This window comes from Lolium rigidum, chromosome 7 (genome assembly GCF_022539505.1).
Source record: "Lolium rigidum isolate FL_2022 chromosome 7, APGP_CSIRO_Lrig_0.1, whole genome shotgun sequence".
In the NCBI taxonomy this organism is placed as follows: domain Eukaryota; kingdom Viridiplantae; phylum Streptophyta; class Magnoliopsida; order Poales; family Poaceae; genus Lolium; species Lolium rigidum.
In genome coordinates, this window is record NC_061514.1 from 354859377 (window position 1) to 354875092 (window position 15716).

Below are 15716 nucleotides of genomic sequence, written 5' to 3' on the forward strand. Positions count from 1 at the left end.
GTCGTAGATCTCATTAGCTTTACCTTGATCAAGCAGGACCACCATATGTTCGGACACCCCGTCCGAATCATGGGTGGATCGGCTCTTTGAGCCGATTCACGAGATAACCCGAGAGCCGATCGAGGCTCGTATTTAATGTTTACGTGTGTGCCCCGCAGGAAACTAAGCGAGGCATTATCCACACCTTCCCGACCGGTATAGGTCGGGTGGCACGCCCTTGTGATAAACATCGGCGCGTGCGACCAGGAGGCTTTGCGGGCCGTCGCTCTGAGGGACTGGGGCCAGCCGCAGCCCTAGTTGTTCCCGGCTCTACGGTGTTGCCCGTCTCTGCCCGCCAGGGGGTTTCTGACGTCAACAAGCGCCAATGTTTTATCCCTAGTGGCAACAGCACAACACAACCTTAGAACTTTCTGTCACTGTCCCAGGTGTCAATGCAGGCATGAACCCACTATCGAGCATAAATACTCCCTCTTGGAGTTAAAAGCAAAAACTTGGCCAGATCCTCTACTAGTAACGGAGAGCATGCAAGATCATAAACAACACATATGTAATAACTTGATAATTAACATGACATGGTATTCTCTATCCATCGGATCCCGACAAACACAACATAGAGTATTACAGATAGATGATCTTGATCATGTTAGGCAGCTCACAAGATCTAACAATTAAGCACAATGAGGAGAAGACAACCATCTAGCTACTGCTATGGACCCATAGTCCAAGGGTGAACTACTCACTCATCACTCCGGAGGCGACCATGGCGGTGTAGAGTCCTCCGGGAGATGAATCCCCTCTCCGGCAGGGTGCCGGAGGAGATCTCCAGAATCCCCCGAGATGGGATCGGCGGCGGCGGCGTCTCGGTAAGGTTTTCCGTATCGTGGTTTTTCGCATCGGGGGGTTCGCGACGGAGGCTTTAAGTAGGCGGAAGGGCGGAGTCGGGGGCCCGACGAGGGCCCACACCACGGGCGGCGCGGGCACCCTTGGCCGCGCCGCCATGTGGTTTGGCCACCTCGTGGCCCCACTTCGTATGCTCTTCGGTCTTCTCGGAAGGTTCGTGGCGAAATAGGCCCCCGGGTCTTCGTTTCGTCCAATTCCGAGAATATTTCGTTACTAGGATTTCGAAACCAAAAACAGCAGAAAACGTGAACCGGCACTTCGGCATCTTGTTAATAGGTTAGTTCCGGAAAATACACGAATATGACATAAAGTGTGCATAAAACATGTAGGTATCATCAATAATATGGCATAGAACATAAGAAATTATCGATACGTCGGAGACGTATCAAGCATCCCCAAGCTTAGTTCTGCTCGTCCCGAGCAGGTAAAACGATAACAAAGATAATTTCTGAAGTGATATGCCATCATAGCCTTGATCATACTATTTGTAAACATATGTAGTGGATGTAGCGATCAAAACAATGGTAATGACATGAGTAAACAAGTGAATCATAAAGCAAAGACTTTTCATGAATAGTACTTCAAGACAAGTATTAATAAGTCTTGCATAAGAGTTAACTCATAAAGCAATAAATCAAAGTAAAGGTATTGAAACAACACAAAGGAAGATTAAGTTTCAGCGGTTGCTTTCAACTTGTAACATGTATATCTCATAGATAATTGTCAACATAGAGTAATATAACAAGTACAATATGCAAGTATGTAGGAATCAATGCACAGTTCACACAAGTGTTTGCTTCTTGAGGTGGAGAGAGATAGGTGAACTGACTCAACATAAAAGTAAAAAAGAATGGTCCTTCAAAGAGGAAAGCATCGATTGCTATATTTGTGCTAGAGCTTTTATTTTGAAAACATGAAACAATTTTGTCAACGGTAGTAATAAAGCATATGAGTTATGTACATTATATCTTACAAGTTGCAAGCCTCATGCATAGTATACTAATAGTGCCCGCACCTTGTCCTAATTAGCTTGGACTACCGGATCTTTGCAATGCACATGTTTTAACCAAGTGTCACAATGGGGTACCTCCATGCCGCCTGTACAAAGGTCTAAGGAGAAAGCTCGCATTTTGGATTTCTCGCTTTTGATTATTCTCAACTTAGACATCCATACCGGGACAACATGGACAACGAGATAATGGACTCCTCTTTAATGCATAAGCATGTGGCAACAATTATTATTCTCATATGAGATTGAGGATATATGTCCAAAACTGAAACTTCCACCATGAATCATGGCTTTAGTTAGCGGCCCAATGTTCTTCTCTAACAATATGCATGCTCCAACCATAAAGGTGGTAGATCTCTCTTACTTCGGACAAGACGGACATGCATAGCAACTCACATGATATTCAACAAAGAATAGTTGATGGCGTCCCCAGAAGCATGGTTATCGCACAACAAGCAACTTAATAAGAGATAAAGTGCATAAGTACATGTTCAATACCACAATAGTTTTTAAGCTATTTGTCCCATGAGCTATATATTGCAAAGGTGAATGATGGAATTTTAAAGGTAGCACTCAAGCAATTTACTTTGGAATGGCGGAGAAATACCATGTAGTAGGTAGGTATGGTGGACACAAATGGCATAGTGGTTGGCTCAAGTATTTGGGATGCATGAGAAGTATTCCCTCTCGATACAAGGTTTAGGCTAGCAAGGTTATTTGAAACAAACACAAGGATGAACGGTACAGCAAAACTCACATAAAAGACATATGGTAAACATTATAAGACTCCATACCGTCTTCCTTGTTGTTCAAAACTCAATACTAGATGTTATCTAGACTCTAGAGAAACCAAATATGCAAACCAAATTAGCAAGCTCTAAGTATTTCTTCATTAATGGGTGCAAAGTATATGATGCAAGAGCTTAAACATGAGCACAACAATTGCCAAGTATCAAATTTTCCAAGACATTTTAGAGTTACTACATGTAACATTTTCCAATTCCAACCATATAACAATTTAACGAAGAAGAAACTTCGCCATGAATACTATGAGTAGAGCCTAAGGACATACTTGTCCATATGCTACAACGGAGCGTGTCTCTCTCCCATAAAGTGAATGCTAGGATCCATTTTATTCAAACAAAACAAAAACAAAAACAAACCGACGCTCCAAGCAAAGTGCATAAGATGTGACGGAATAAAAATATAGTTTCAGGGGAGGAACCTGATAATGTTGTCGATGAAGAAGGGGATGCCTTGGGCATCCCCAAGCTTAGATGCTTGAGTCTTCTTGAAATATGCAGGGGTGAACCACCAGGGCATCCCCAATCTTAGAGCTTTCACTCTCCTTAATCATATTGCATCATACTCCTCTCTTGATCCTTGAAAACTTCCTCCACACCAAACTCGAAACAACTCATTAGAGGGTTAGTGCATAATAAAAATTCACATGTTCAGAGGTGACACAATCATTCTTAACACTTCTGGACATTGCATAAAGCTACTGGACATTAATGGATCAAAGAAATTCATCCAACATAGCAAAAGAGGCAATGCCCCCCCTTGGCCGCGCCGCCATGTGGTTTGGCCACCTCGTGGCCCCACTTCGTATGCTCTTCGGTCTTCTGGAAGGTTCGTGGCGAAATAGGCCCCTGGGTCTTCGTTTCGTCCAATTCCGAGAATATTTCGTTACTAGGATTTCTGAAACCAAAAACAGCAGAAAACGACAACTGGCACTTCGGCATCTTGTTAATAGGTTAGTTCAGAAAATGCACGAATATGACATAAAGTGTGTATAAAACATGTAGGTATCATCAATAATATGGCATAGAACATAAGAAATTATCGATACGTCGGAGACGTATCACCTTCCCGTCCGGTTGTCCCAATTTCTGTCACTTTGGGGCCTCTGGTTCCGGACAACAATATGTGTATACAACTTGCAGGTAAGATCATAAAACAATGAATATCATCATGAATCAATAACATGTTAAAATCTGAAGTCATGGCACTCGGGCCCTAGTGACAAGCATTAAGCATAACAAGTTGCAACAATATCATAAAAGTACCAACAACGGATACTAGGCACTATGCCCTAACAATCTTATGGCTATTACATGAACAATATCATCCAATCCCTACCATCCCCTTCAGCCTACAGCGAGGGATTTAATCACACATGGATGGGGGAAACATGGATGGTCGATGGAGAGGCGTCGGTGGTGATGATGGCGATGATCTCCTCCAATTCCCCGTCCCGGCAAGGTGCCAGAACGGAGTTTCTGGTCCCGAAATTGGGTTTCGCGATGGCAGCGGAGTTCTGGATGTCTTCTGGCAGATTGGTCGAACTCCCGTGCGTTTTTAGGTCGAGGGCCTTAAGTAGTCCAGAGGGGAGCGTCGGGGGCTGGCCGAGGTGGCGTCACCATAGGGCGGCGCGGCCCAGGGGCCCACCGCGCCGCCATATGGTTTGCGCACCTCGTGGCCCCCCTCTGTCTCGTCTTCTGGCTCCGTAAGTCTTCTGTGAAAATAGGCCCATTGCAATTATTCCCGGGGATTTTCCTGAAAGTTGATTTTCTGCACAAAAATAAGACACCAGGGTAATTCTGCTGAAAACAGCGTTAGTCCGTGTTAGTTGTATCCAAAATACACAAATTAGAGGCAAAACAATAGCAAAAGTGTTCCGGAAAGTAAATACGTTTTAGACGTATCAGCCTACCTCAAATTATTTGCAATACAAATATACATGAGTGTGAAAATTGTGGCCTCATTCAGACAAAGTATGTTTTGGGGAAAGCTGTTTTAGGAAGAGCTTATTGTGGAAAGCCATGCACCTTCATAGCTACTAGGTGATTTGACAAGTGCTAATTTGTGGTAAAATTTGATTTATCTATGATTGTTATGGTTCCCAACGTGGTAGGACGCGTAAGAAGACTCCATGAGTAAGTGCCACTATGGTTTTATCTTTTTTGGAATTTTTTGCACATTTAATGACTCATTTAACTAGCTTAATCCCATTTGTTGACTCTTTGTTGACCAACCACTTGAGGGTAAAACTGAGTATATTGCACTAGCCAGTATTAGCACTCAAGGGGAAAACTGAGCACACAAAAAATGCTAGTATAAGACTCGAGGGTATACCTGAGTATATCTAAATTTCCAGGGTTGGACTCGAGGACGCGTGTTGCGGTGCAGAAGTGGAAGACGTGCAATTGTTGATGCGTAGGACGCGGGTCACGGTGCAGAAGTTGAAGACGTGCAATCGTGGACGTGTGTCGCGGTACAGAAGTCGAAGACGTGTAGATGTGCAATAGTGGACGCGTAGGACGCGGGTCGCATTTAGGACCCCTCGCCTTTATAGATGCCTCTCCCTGTTCGCCTCCTCGCACTATCACTGTCACTCTCACTCCCTCACGCAACGCCGCCTCTCACGTCCCATCATCTTCTCCAAAGCAAAAAAACCCTCTCCCTCTCCTCTGCCGGCGATGGACAAGGAGAATGCGAATTCCATCGTCCTCGACGCCGTCGACTGCGAGCGCGGATCCTCCGTCCTCGACGCCGTACCCTCTACGGCCGTCGCCGCCGCCGATGCATTGGTGGCTCTCGCCGGTGCATCGGAGGCTGCCGCCGGTGGCGGTCAGATCCCGCCGGAATGGGACCCCTATGAGAAGGTGTCGTACATCATGCGTCGAACCCCTGCAACACCTGCATGACGACCCTTGGAACGAGGTAATTACGGTTTGCTCCCTTGTTGTTCCCCTTTCATTGTTGAACCCTAATTTTGCTAGTTCCCTAGTAACTATTAGTGCCGATCTGTAGGTAGGATGAGTATTGGGTTAATATTTGCGCCGATTTTATTCCATTTTGATTTGATCCTTTCTTGATTTATGCAAGTAATCATGAGATCTCAATCGGTTAAGATTTGGGGTTAAGATTTAGGGTTCGGCCATTCGGTTAATTTATGCAAGTAATCATGGGATCTCAATCAGTTAATTTATGCACGAATCAAAAGATATCAATCGTTTAATTTTGTAAATAATCTAGAATTTGTTCAAATTCAGGTCTGGAATTTGTTTCTTTGCCTATGATGAATCGTTGGGCACATGTTTTTACAGGGTGAGTTCAGCGAACCATTGCTGTGTATAAATCTGTTGTGCATGAGCTTTGGTTCGCTAACCCCGTCCTTGTAGATATATAATCATGTTCACTCTAACTGAGGCTGCCTCTATTTTCCCTAACTTTGTTATCATGCATGTTACGTCATCGTTGGAACTCATTCACTCATAGTTTCCGTTTGATATGGATCGGGTTTCTGGAAGCGACGTCGGCAGCGACGAGGAGGATCAGCACACCAAGGCTCGGCAGGTGCTGCGGAGGCTGCAGGTCGGCCAGTACACCTCCTACTTCGCCAAAGGTGTCTACAAGTGCCTCTTCTGCACCAGGAGACTCGGCGGTACCGACTTCAACTTCCTCCTCACGCATGCCGAGGACATCGGAAGGACCTTCCCCAATGTTGGCGTGACAGTGAACGTCTACGCCTTCCATGCCAAGCACAAGCTGCAACTTCCAGCGGGTGAAGATCGCCGCCGGGCGCATGCCTCCGATCAAGCCCAAAGTGCCCAGGACGTGTGATGCTGCTGCAAAGCAGCTTTTTATTTTGTTATTATGTTGTTAATATGTTGGTGTTGCGAAGAACCTCGTTATTGGCATGCCTTTGTTAAGAACCTGTTATTCTGTTGGCTGTTGTATGCAGCTTATTGTCTATCCCTATTCTATTATACTTTTTGGCTCTACTTTATTTTCTCGATTTATTATGACGGTGTGAATTATCGTACATTAGCATCGAGATTTGCTTCTAGGTTTAACTAGATACGGAGTACATATGAACCAAGATAGGTGAGGTCATTAATATGAACCAGAGGGAGTACTAGATTTGCTGCTATAATGGGCAAAAAACGAAGGCCAAAAGGCACAAATAATTGAAGAAAGACAGAAATGGAAGCTTATCTACATTTGATACTAATTTGGTGAAAAAAGACAGAGAGATGGGGAAAAGGTGCCCTTAAAAATGTCAATTTGGGCCGAGAGAGACAGAACACAGCTCCTGCTCACGTACAACCAAATGCGGTCTCGTCCTATGTCACGCGGTCCCTTTCTACCACCCGACGCGACGCGGCCCCACATGACGCTGCCCCACACGTCAGCATGGAACGGTCAACTAAACGGGAATCCTCCCGTCCAAGCTCCTGCTGCGGGTTTCAGACAAGGACTTAGAGAAAACTGAGAAAAACTAATAAGCTGGGAAAAACTGAGTATAACTAAGAACCCGAGTGCACAAAAATAAAAAGCCCAACAATCTAACGGGTATCACTAGAAAAAGGAAACCTCTGGGAAGCCCATTCGGGACGCGCGGTGTGATGTCCACTCGACGCGTGGCAGCACGTGGATGCTTCCGCAGGCCCCGTAAGTACAGCCGCCCGTACGTGCGCCTCCACGAGCGCTCGCGTACTAGCGCCTCCGGTCGAGCAACTTCAATGAATCTAGCCTGAAAAAGCTAGCACGTACAACGCGCGTATGTAGCTAGCTAATCTGCAGTTCTTTTTGTGTATAACGAGTATAACATATGAATACAGTTTTATACAAAATCCAAGTACATTGAAGTGAGTACAGTTAAATACAACATACGAGTACTGATCCATACAACACACAAGTACAGTCGCGCAGACAAGTGAGTACAGTCGCGCATACAAGCGAGTACAGTGGCACAGACGGGCGAGTACAGTCGCGCACACACTATGTCACGTACCCACAATGGAGGCACCAAAAAGTGCCGGCAAAACCACCAAAAATGCCAGAAAAATGTTTTCAAGGCACAAAAAAAAGTGCTGCATTTACTGCAGTCGTTAAAAACAATTGCTGGCATTTCAGGAAAAGTGCGGAAAAAATATTTACAGACACATTAAAAAGTGCCGGCATATGGAATTGTTGGCACTTTTCAAATATGCCTGTAAATATTTTTGCAGGCATTTTTCAGCAGTGCCACAAATTACTTTTGGAGGCACAGTTGAATAATGCCAACGATTTAATTTGGAGGCATGTTCAAAAGTGCCAGGAATATGAATTCAAGGCATTCGTCACAGTGCCAGCAAATTAAATTCAAGGCACATTCATAGTGACTCCAAATGAAAATTGAGGCACCAGATTCTCCAACAAAATATAACAATCAGGACAATATAATATTATTCAACAAACATGATCCAACATGATCCCTCAATACACTGTAATGTTTAACCTTAACATGTTCTGCAACCAACGTTGCAAAACACAATGTCATGCATCTAAGTTACATTGATCTTCGACAAATATTGACTATCCTCTACTTGGCTATCCTGTACCTGCTTATCTGATTTGGTGTTCCTCTTCCTCTTCTTACTCGTCAGCATTTGCTTCCTTGATATTTTTCTTCCTCTTCATACTTGCTCAGATGATCAACTGAAGTATTACTGTGTATTAAGAACATATGATCTCTAAGTTGTCTATTATCTACTAATAACTACTGGATGCCAAACAGTACATACCTAAAACTAAAACAACAGAGCTCAACAATTCGTGTGACAACAATCTACAGAAAGAAGAGATACACATGTAAGGCACAGAATGGTGTAAGTTAGAGCTTCCACAATTCCAGATAAGGTATCTGCATAGTCCATCTCTAATGGAGACCCCTCATCCAAATATGGCATCTATGTCAAACAATTTCTATCACATTTTAAGAATTATAGAAAAATGATAATGAACTTAATCTATTAGCAGAAAGATTATGGTATGGAGTGGCATCTAGATTACATTACAAAGGGATTGATTTGGTTCAGCAATGTTTCTAAGAGTTTTCAATACAGAACTGAGCAACAACAAAAGATAAAAATGTCCCATGTCACCTCCATGTCTGGAACTTCCCTCAAAGGCCTGTCGCCAAAATACGAGTAGAGCGCTCGCAGTACGGCCTATAAATAGGGTAAGCAATTCAAGAAAGTGTTTCTACGCAGGACCTGTTTCATCAACTATAGCAATTTACCTGGTGGGATATAACAACCACTGGTTCTCGCTGGCGCTCCAGCTCGATGATGACAGATTCCAACCTGAGGATAGTTAAATAGTACAACACATGAGTTAGGTTGGAGCCGTGAAGATAATAGCAGAACATGTTTTTTTCCATAGTTTTCTGTTTTCAAATTCTAGTAATAGTAAAGCAGAACTTCTGAACAATGCAGTGAGATTTTTTAACCTCTGAATCATATATCAAATTTATAGTGTAAGCAACTAAGCATTGAAGTACATACCAAGAAAAGGACAATAGGACCAGGGAGATAGCCACTGATATTGTTCACCTGGAACAAGGTGACAAAAAGTTAAGAAATTCAAAGAAGTACTAAACAAATCTTGCATGACGAGTTTCAAAAGCTAGAAGCCCACAAGAACATAACTCAACGAAAATGCTCGGTTTGGTGTAATGAATGAATCCTACTACAGTTTGAGATATAACAGGTCAGAACCTATCTTGTGCCTTGTAAATATAAGACTTAGTAACCGAATACCCCTTTTACAGGACAGAAGGATAACCAGAAAGATAATGTTTATTACCTGTAACTGACCACCCTCCCCTTTAACCATATCAATCATTTTGATATAAGAATCTTCCTCCACTGGCTCATAGACCTGCAATATGAATCCTACTTGATTCAACATTATATAGTTACAGAGCTCAAAATTTTCATTTCGCATGCAACACTACACCAGAATATAGCTTGTTTAGTATTGAGAGTTTGAGACCTTCTCATAGTTTGTCAAACGCTCAAGGAAATCCTGCAATCCAGCTTCATAGTCCGGCCTACAAAATTGCATGGGAATAAGTTCACGGATATTATCTTTCTAGCGAGGGAAAATTGAGGGGTTGCCGGTTCCTAACCGATCAGCATAGTCAGAACTTTGCTAAATTTTCAGGCGCATATGCATTACCGTTCAAGCTCCCTTTACTTAACAGTAAGCATATGCATTACCGTTCAAGTTCACAAAAGGTAGAAATTCCCAGATCAACAACCAAAATCGTTTTCCCAGATAGAACAGTATCCTAAACAGTCTAACAATTTCAGAATCCTAACACGAACAGAGAAATGAAGAAGGATTAACTCTTGTCACAAATCATTCCAGAATAAACGCAACAAATTCGTTCTGAAATCCCTAACAAGCAGGTCAGCACATATCCTCCTACTCCGCAGATCCGAATTAGCAGGAGATCATAATCACGCAGCCCATATCAATTCATCATAGAGCACATAAGAGAGATGGCAGGACGAACCAAAGCTCACCTGAATCGGGCGCGCAGTCGTGGTTGTAGCCGAGGCCGTGGTAGATGGAGACGGCGAGGTAGTCGAAGTAGTGCCAGGGCAGCCAAGCCTACCACCAAACCGGCGGAGCCGAGGGGCCGAGGAGGCAGAGGAGCACGGACCCAAGGTAGGACTCGTAGGCGTCGTCGGGAGGATGCGGCGGAGGCGTGCTCGACATAGGTAAGTACCAGGAGGTGGGGCGGCGCGGGAATGGCGCCAGCGAACGAGACAAACACCACGGCTAGGAAAGGCAGCCTGAAGCACGACGGCGCGACGGGCGAGACCCCGGCGACGGGCTCCATGCCCGCCGCCGCCTCGCCCCCGTCCGCGGCTGGGACGGTCGCCGCCGCCGCCGACTTGGTGGCGCAGTCATGCTCTTCCTCCTCCACCTCCACCGCCGCGACCTGCGAGCAACGACAACAGCGACACCGTCAGACAGATCAAGGCGGACGGGGAGCGGGGGCGGCGCATGCAGGGGGAGATCCAGACCTTGGCGCGCTTGCCGCGGCCGCCCGACGACCGCGTATGCGCCTCCGCCGGCTGGGCCCCCGGCGCCTGGTCCGGGGACGGCGGCGGTGAGGCCTTGCCCTCCTTGTCGTCCGCCGCCGGGCGCTCCGCCTGGTGTCGACTATCCGGATCGGCGGTGGCACGCGAGAGAGACGAGGGGGGAGAGAAGGGAAGGGTACGTGTACGTGGTATAGTACAATATCTATCCGGCTGGACCATATGTATTGTACGTGTACGTGGTATAGTGGAGCTGTGTAGGCCACGGCGCAGTCGTATGAACGCATAGCCATTGCCGGCACATTTAGGAAAGTGCCTTAAATGGATTAATTTTTTGGAGGCATATCGACAAGTGCCGTGTATTACCGATATTTTAAGGCACTTTCAGTTTTAGTGCCGGGGATTAATCGATATTTTGAGGCACTGAACCGAACTGCCGTTGATTAAGGCTAGATTATCGGCATTAAGCTGTAATACGCCGTTAAATGAGAGTTTTTGCGGCACAAATAAAAGATGCCGCACCAAAAGTGCCGGCAATATGGGAACGTGGCGTAGTGACACGAGCGTGTACATGTACAGAAGTATAGTGACACACACGAGCAACTACAGGTACAGAAGTACAGTCGCGCACACGAGAAAGTACTGGTACAGAAGCATAGGTACAGTAGCGCATACGAGTAAGTACTTATCAGTTTAAGCACGAGTACAGTTAGGTACACACCACGATTACAACCATAGTAATATAGGAAGTACGAAAAAAATATCTTGAAACCTATCAACATGGAATCTAGTTTTGAAGATCTCGGCGAAAGGGTCTCAAAAGTGGAATCGGTTCGTAATTTGGACTTACGGTTCTCAAGATATTTTATTTAAAAAAAGAATCTAGAAAAAAGGAAAAAGCTGACACAACCCAGCCTCCCTCGTCCCCACCTTGCTTCCTCTTGCGACATATGGCGAACAGGGAGTCCACTTTCCAGAGTTTTTCTGGCACCACAGCGCGCCACTTGTCGCGTGCGGAGTGAGTTATTTTCTCTTCGCGAAGGTCGGCCTTTTTCTAAAAAATTGCAATTTAACATCCAAAATCCAAAATCCATCACCATTTTTCCGAGAAAGAGGTCCAATAAGTATGACATGGCACAGTCCAAACATGACAATTAAGTACTAGTAAGAGTATGTAAAATTATGAATGCACATGCATCGCCACGGAAACCCATGTATATTACTGTTGCACATGCATCGCCGAAGACACACAAAAACAATAGGTTGTCCCAAGCCCAAGCTCTCTTATAAAAGATCAAAAAATCTAGTTCAATCAGCGTGGTACACTATACTAAGCCCGTTTTGACTAGCTGGTCGGAGACGCTCAAGCGCCACTAATAAACTCCGTATCAGGTACCAGCTGGCGGCTAACGTTTCTTTCAAGATTCCGTTTCCCGTGATAAGGTCGATCGACTTGAATATCTGCTGCAGTAGCCAACCGTAACCATTTTTTTTTTGTAACGAGGACGTATAATGCAAGGAAATTTATAATAAGCGAACGTGATAAGTTTAAACTCAGGGCATCTTCGGAGCTGACACAAATGGACGCGGAGCGACCTGTGATCGCGGTCGCAAGATGCGCCTACAACCTGTTCCAGCGGGGTGACGTATATAGTGATCGGGACGCTTTGTGGAGACGCAAATACGATCCAAATATGATACACGTTTGCGTCGCTGCGAACGCTGAGCGGTCGCGACCGCATTGGTTGCATTCAGGCCCGCTAGGCAGTGACTAAGGTAAGTAAAATAGTTCATTATTACTATTGATTGGTCCAAAGGACTATCTTTACAGAGATGGTTAGTCGAGTTAACCTAAAACTACAACAGCCGTACCTACTCGCCGTGGAGCAGCATACTACAGGCGGGGTTACTCGCACTCGCGTAGCCTACTACTGACCGCCTGAGGGGCCGGCGCCGTCGTCGAAGCATGTCCGCCTGGCGCACTCCTTGCGCCGCACATGTCGCGATCGGACTCCTCGTCCTGCCGTCTGCGGCGTTCCAGGGCCTCGGCCAGAGAGGAGTCCCAGTGGACTCTCTTTATCGCCGCCTCCGTCGTCGCCATGTCAACGTGGTAGCGGGCCCTGTCCCTAGCTGCTGCCGCCACCGCTTCGTCCCTAGCGGCGATGGCGTCCTCCAGCTCACGGTTCTCCCGGTTGATCCGCGCATGCTCCGGTCCTCTTTGCGCGACCGAATCCAGGTCGGAGCATAGGTATGCCCGACTCATGGCGAGCGCATGGCTGCGAGCTTCCGCCTCCGCTGCCAGAGCCTGGCGGATCAGCGTTCCCAGCTAGGCTCTCGAACGACGAGAGCAGAGCCCGCTGCTCGCTGCCGTACGGGATGTGGTCGTCCTCGTCGTCGGCGGAGATGTCGTGGATGACATCGTCTGTGGGTGGGGCCGCCGACAACAGAGGAGCCGCCGCAAGGGCGGCATTGGCCGCCGCCATCTCCGTCCGCACCTCCTTGAGCTCCACCTGGAGTTCTACCATGGCCGCCGCCTACTGCTGACGCTGCCCCTCTAGCGTCAGGGTGAACGTGCGCCATGCCGCCTCTGCCTCCGCAACCTCCGCCTCCGCAGCCTCCCCGTCCAGCTGCTCAGCCTCAAGGGCGTCGGCGGCGAGCTGCTCCTCATCGAACGCCTCCGCCACGCAAAGCTCGGCGAGGTCCGCATCATTCAGTTAGACTTGGCGGGCCATCTAAACAACGCGAGCCCATGTGAGGTTGTGCTTGGCCATGGATGGATGCTAGGTTTTAGGTTGAGGTGTGCACATCACGCCTGCCCGCGTCCACCATATATAGCCACGGCGGGGCGGGAAACAACGTTCGCGCAGGTCATTTACCGCGCGCGAAACGCCCAGCGAAACGCATCAATCTGTTGGCCACGCGTGGGAACCACCGATGCCGTGCGGAAACCGGTAATCGCCGGCGGCAGGCCTCGACGGGACGTTAAACCACCATTACCGACATTGACGGTGTCAGTGCTAAGAAAATTCGTCCGCACAGTTGGGGATACCCCGACGTAAACGGTCATCACAACTCGTATGGCATTCACGGACCGACACAAACGAACGCAATCCGTCAGTTTAAGCGTCCGAAATGCGTCGGCCTGCCGGAGATGCTCTCACGAAAGAACATATCACTGACCGTTGATGTCCAAGTGCTCCCAAGTCTTTAAGAGACACCCATAATTTTATTTTGTTTGACAAAAGTAAAATGAAATCGATGATATCATTTTCACTCGACAAATTTACAGAATAATAGGGTAAAAGAAGAAATTAAGGTTTGGACTTTGGCATGGGATGAAATTCATGCAATTCCCAATTGAATTCTAATGCCAATTATGTGACAGCCAAACAAGATTATTCTCGAAATCACATATTAATTTCTTAATTCCTGTCTCAAATGATGAGAGACAAACAAGCTCTAATATAATCTTTCCTCTTGCTTCCGCGGCTTGGTTGACTCACTACATTGATCCGGGCACGATAAATTCCTTGAGTTGTTAGAATATAGGATTTGACAACATCTACCTTCCTTTTGTACCTCTATGTATACCACCAAATGATTACAGCAATACAACAACAAAAATTAGGATCAAATTTACATGGTATCAAAACGGTTAGTCTCCGACACCGATCCTAGACCTTCCACCACTTCCGCATCATGCGCCATCCCGGGGAGATATTTTCCTCGGGGGCATGACACTCAGTCTTGATCAAAGATCTAATCGGTTCTTAGTTTATAACTTTAGATTAGATCTAAATTTTGAATTTCCAAATTCCATAAATTAAATCTGATTTAATCAAATAAAATCCCTACATCCACGATCCTCAAATTCATGGTGATAATCAATGCACAAATCGTCTCAGCTCTCAGCAAGTCAGGTAACGCCACTAGTGCTATGTTATCGATCCCGGAAGGGCGGTCTCGCGCGCAAGATCCATCCAGAATGGCAGGGACTCCACACGCCGACGCGTTCACGTAGGAAGACGCGTTTGGCTCCGTCGCACTACGACAAAAAACAGCCGCTACAGATCCTTGTCGCCGCTGTCGCACTATGGCACAAAAACAAGCCGCTGCATAAGATCCTTGCCGCCGCCGCACAATGACCCAAGATCTCTGTTGCCACCGCAGATTCCTGCCGCAGTCGCACAAAACCTAAAACCCTACCACCCGCGTAACTTTTTGCGCCTCCAACGAATGCCACTACACACAACATACGACGACTATGACATCGACCACACCCACATCGACCACGGATACATCATGATCGGCTACCTCAACATCAAGAAATATTCTACGGCAACTCGAGAACTCCAACCAACAACGTCCGCGTCGTCACTTGTGTCCACGACACTCCCACTATGACTGCGGGAGGGAAGAGAAGACACTAGAAGGATACACCAATGACCACAAGTAAGAGAAGAGGACGGAATCGTGAGACTTCGAATCCAATCGCAATTGTCCGCTTCACTCCCGGTACGAATGAGGGAGGATGTTAGAATATACCTATACATTAGGATTTCGAGATAGACTAGGATTTGGCACAATCTTGTACTCCAAGTCTACCACCTCTTTGTACCTCTGTATATACCCTAAAGTGTCATGGCAATACGACAACATAAATTAGGGATCAATATTTTGTGCATGAACCACCGCCAATTTTCTTACTAACCCACATCTTGTGCTGAAAGTACTCCCAAGTCTTTACATAGATGGGCTCTCCTTTCCTAACAGAACCGCCGCCACCTCCTAAGGCTTGTGCCTCCTCCACCTCTGCCTTCTCCATAGGTCGGATCCCCCTCGTCCAGCCGGCCTCGCTGGCATTAGGAGGAGTGGGAAACCCAATCTATGTATAGAATATTTAATAAAAGTAGTATTTTCTA

General features: G+C 46.4%; 1 long non-coding RNA gene across 1 annotated transcript; it reads right to left on the reverse strand.

The window, feature by feature from the left end:
- Nucleotides 1–8722: 8722 nt before the first annotated feature.
- On the reverse strand, nt 8723–9064 carry LOC124670331. The gene is made up of 3 exons (XR_006992480.1): nt 8982–9064; nt 8845–8910; nt 8723–8743 (listed from the first exon to the last, which is right to left on the reverse strand). It is a non-coding gene; the product is annotated as an uncharacterized LOC124670331 (long non-coding RNA).
- Between the last annotated feature and the right edge of the window lie 6652 nt (nt 9065–15716).